Below are 4,805 nucleotides of genomic sequence, written 5' to 3' on the forward strand. Positions count from 1 at the left end.
AACATTGTGAGCCTACACCTCAATAGGCGATGATCTGTCCATGACAGAGGAATAGATGTAAAATCCCTCACTCCGAGATCACCATCCCCTGCTCCAGTAGCAAAAATTAAGTCTAGAGTGTGCCCCGAAATATGCGTAGGGCCAGTAACAAATTGAGACAGCCCCATGGCTGTCATGGAGGCCATGAAGTCCTGAGCCGCCCCAGACAAAGCGGTCTCGGCATGAATGTTGAGATCCCCCAATACCATAAATTTGGGGGATCGCAACACCAAACCCGAGACCACCTCCATCAGCTCAGTTAGGGAGGCTGTTGGGCAGCAGGGTGGACGGTACACCAACAGTATTCCCAGTCTGTCTCGCTGGCCCAACGTAATATGGAGACACTCCAGACCATTAGCTACCTGGATAGGGTGCCTAATGAGAGGGATGGAACTTCTATAGACCACAGCGATTCCCCCTCCCCGACCCTCGGATCTACCCAGATGCTGAACCGAGTACCCAGGTGGGCACAGCTGGGAGAGATTAATGCCTCCCAGATCGCTCACCCATGTCTCAGTAATAAACGCCAGATCGGCCGCCTCATCCACAATTAAATCATGGATGAGGGAAGCTTTATTATTTACCGATCTGGCATTAAGCAGCAGCAACTGGAGATCCGAGAGTTGGCTGATAGAACTACCAGCAATCCTGTGGATATGGGGAGGACCGGAACACGGTACAGCCACCAATTGTCTGTGCTGAGTTCCCCTCAACCGGCATGTCCTCCTCACAACGCCATACCTCCCATTACCCGTCACTACGCTAACAGGGGCCCCCTCTGGTCCCCCCTCCCAATACCCTATCCTCCCGCCCAGGCACATAATAAAATAAAATAAAAATAAAATAAAAATACACACACACTCACAACATACAGTCATACAAACATCCACTCATTCCATTCAGGTCTACACAACAACCACAGTCCCGTGCTCCATGCGCACCAACGCAGCTCTCAAACCGTTCTTCTTCCCGGGAAAAGCGCCACCTGGGGCCTGGTCCTGCAAGGTGCCCACGTGCAGAGCAGGAGCCCAAGAAGGAGAGAGCAGAGATGTTATCCAGCAGCAGCAGCAGCAGCAGCAAAGCAGGCAGATGGCTCTCCCTCCCTGGGCAGTGATGGTCCTCCTCCCTTGCAGGCACTGGATCTCCCAAGCCCCCTCAGCCAGCCGGCTTATATATCCCCCCCAGAGAAGGGACAGGTGGAACAGTATCAGGCACAGCTGGCTGAGTACCTGGAGCCTGGTCCTGCAAGGTGCCCACGTGCAGAGCAGGAGCCCAAGAAGGAGAGAGCAGAGATGTTATCCAGCAGCAGCAGCAGCAGCAGCCAAGCAGCCAAGCAGCCAAGCAGCCAAGCAGCCAAGCAGCCAAGCAGCCAAGCAGCCAAGCAGCCAAGCAGCCAAGCAGCCAAGCAGCCAAGCAGCCAAGCAGCCAAGCAGCCAAGCAGCCAAGCAGCCAAGCAGCCAAGCAGCCAAGCAGCCAAGCAGCCAAGCAGCCAAGCAGCCAAGCAGCCAAGCAGCCAAGCAGCCAAGCAGCCAAGCAGCCAAGCAGCCAAGCAGCCAAGCAGGCAGATGGCTCTCCCTCCCTGGGCAGTGATGGTCCTCCTCCCTTGCAGGCACTGGATCTCCCAAGCCCCCTCAGCCAGCCGGCTTATATATCCCCTCTAGAGAAGGGACAGGTGGAACAGTATCAGGCACAGCTGGCTGAGTACCTGGAGCCTGGTCCTGCAAGGTGCCCACGTGCAGAGCAGGAGCCCAAGAAGGAGAGAGCAGAGATGTTATCCAGCAGCAGCAGCAGCAGCAAAGCAGGCAGATGGCTCTCCCTCCCTGGGCAGTGATGGTCCTCCTCCCTTGCAGGCACTGGATGCTACATTTCCCACCCAAGCAGTCACCATAATGGGCCGGAGCAGTGGTCTCACTCCAGATTTCTGTTATGAAGCTGTCACAGTCCTCCTTCTCTGACCTGCTCCTGTTCCTTCTGATACATCAGAGCATAGTTTCCTCATATCAAACTTTATAATGCAGGGAAATATAAATTCAGCTATACTGAATACATGAGGGGACCAGGAGACCTGACCTCCTCTCTGAGATATTGTACTGCCCTACAAATTTGTAAAAATGCAAACACAATTTGGGTTGGTTTGTCTTGGAAGAATTTCGTAACATGTGCCTCTAAGCATGGTGGCAACACCTGCCATCTCCAAAGATGGAGAATTACATTTTTTGTATTTTGTTGGTGTTCTTCTTACGTTGCTTCTTTCCTGTGTTACTACTATTTCTACAGAGAATCTAACCTAGTGAATTATATTTCTCTCATTATTCATCCATGAATCTGTGTCAAATTTATTTTTATTAATTTCAAAGCATTTTTATTGGTCAATGCCACATGATGGTGAAAACAGCTTTTTCTGTTTCCAATTGGAGGTTGTATTGTGTTTCTATATTGGATGCATTAACAATTGAATCTGAAACTGCAGTTTGATGTAAAATTAGACTGATTATAATACGTTGCTATTTAAGAAATGAATCTATCTGTTGGAAAAAACAAACTTGGTCTGCCCAGAATGCATGTTTATAGCCTCCTATGCTTAAACTACTCTACTTAAGGAAGGATGGGCACGGTCAATTTAAAAACATAGAGCACACCTAGAATTTTGCTAGAATATATTTCACCTCCCATTGTTTTATCTTGTGCAAACTGAGACACGCCTGATGTCCACTGGAGACTATTCTGCAGAATAGTCAGTGCCATTATTCCACAATAGTTTTTGGAGTTTTTTTAGTGTAAATTCTGCTGTACTTCACATATTCACAGAAATAGACGCAAAATAAACCTTCAATAAAATTGAAAAGCAGATCAGATACTGTATATTTGAAGTGAATATCTGAACTACATCAACTGTCTTAATATTGCTGCTTCCTTCTTGCTGAAACAAGATCAGCACAGCACATGTTACCATGCTCAGAGGTACATGTTACCAAATTCTTCCAAGCTGCACAGGAAGTGGATTGGACTGTGAAAGACCAACCCAAATTGCATTTGCATTTTGACATATCTGTAGGGCAGTCCAATATCTCAGAGAGGTCAGGTTTCCTATTCTTCTGGTGCATTCACTTTGTTGTTGTTATATGCCTTCAAGTCAATTATGACTTATTATCATTATCATTATTATTATTATTATTAGTTTATTTATACCCTGCCTTTTGGCCAAAGGCCCTCAAGGCAGCTCACAAAAAACACAAATATAAAATACAATATAATAATGCATCAATAAAACAATACAAAATACAAATACAATCTGCAAAAGTTAAATAACAATACACATAATAGCTCTTAATGGTGGCTTTATCCGTGGTACAAGTAACTGTATTTTCTGTGTTAAATTCCAGTCTCCTCAAAGCCAGCTGAATTGCATTTGCAACCAGGTCTATAGATTCATATGTTTGTTGTTGGGAGGGGAATGTCCTGATTTTCTTGGGCGTCCAGCTGCCCCAGCGAGGCAACAAAGGGCAACCCCACTGCCCCTTCAGGAATTCCAGGGGTACCTTGTGCAGAACTTCCTCCTCTGCTGCCGTCGCCACCGCCCACATTGCCCCCCACTTCGGGTGGCATCCAAGTCTAGCTGGGCACAGACTCAGAGCCCTGGGTGTCGGCACCCAGCAACTTGGCCTCCTCTGCATCCCGGAAAGTCAGAGCCCAAGGGCTGGGCCCACATGCCTCCATGCCCATGATGGTAATAATGGCGGCAGCGACTCACCCTGATTGAGGTCCTCACAGCCTTCTTCTGAGAACTGTGTAGAACTTCCAAGAAACTTTGTAGAACTGCTATCCAGGCTGGATGTTATCTTAAACAAAACTGAACAAAAAAGCAAAAGGGGTGCTTTGGAGCACAGTAGAAAAGCCCCAGTATATTGTATGTAGCCCCATGAAGTAGTTTCAGAAATACGGAAAGTGTGATTTCAGAGTAAAATTGAAAACTTTTAGGAACATAGGAAGCTGCCTTCTACTGAGTCCAGAGCCGGCTCCAGGCATGCTGAGGCCCTTGGGCTCCAGCCTGCCCTGGGCCCCGACACATGACTTATGGCGATCCTATGAATCTTTTGGATGTATTCATAGGGTTTTCATGGTAAGAGGTATTCAGAGATGGTTTACCATTGCCTTCCTCTAAGCGTACAGCACCCAGTATTCCCAGGCGGTCCCCCATCTAAGTATTAACCAGGCCTGACCCTGCTTAGCTTCTGAGATCAGACAAGATCGGGTGTGTTCAGGGTAGTATGGCCATGGTGCATTCACTATAGCTCTCTAATTTCTCTGCTTTTCACAGTTTGATAGAAATACGTGTTGGCTATAGGTATGTTCTTAAACTGCAAGGTGTTTTTTTTTTTTGCCTATTAGTGAATTAATATACTTGTTCTCTGAGGACCCCTATTGCAAAATAGGAGTCTGAACATGATATTACAAATCATAGGTTTCAAGCCCACTGAAACACAACTGATCTGCTGCCCAATAATCTCAACTGTCCAATAATTGGCAGGCTGTCCTTCCTTTCTTTGCCTGACAGATTGTAAGAATAGGTCAATGCATTTTGATGTTCATAGCATATTATTAATTAATTTCAAATAGCAAGATTGACTGCTGTAACCTACTACAATAGTATTTTATGCTCTCAATTTCCCTAGATAGTAGAGCAATGAAATGTGGCTTTATAGAATCTAGAGATGAGAGGGACATTGATTCAGAATCTACCCAATTTTCACTTGCTGAACTAATAA

General features: G+C 46.5%; 1 pseudogene; it reads right to left on the bottom strand.

Annotated features, from left to right (window-relative positions):
• Positions 1–4,200: 4,200 nt before the first annotated feature.
• Positions 4,201–4,319, bottom strand: LOC133364649 (5S ribosomal RNA; annotated as a pseudogene).
• Positions 4,320–4,805: the final 486 nt, after the last annotated feature.

This window comes from Rhineura floridana, chromosome 9 (genome assembly GCF_030035675.1).
Source record: "Rhineura floridana isolate rRhiFlo1 chromosome 9, rRhiFlo1.hap2, whole genome shotgun sequence".
NCBI classification, from domain to species: Eukaryota; Metazoa; Chordata; class Lepidosauria; order Squamata; family Rhineuridae; genus Rhineura; species Rhineura floridana.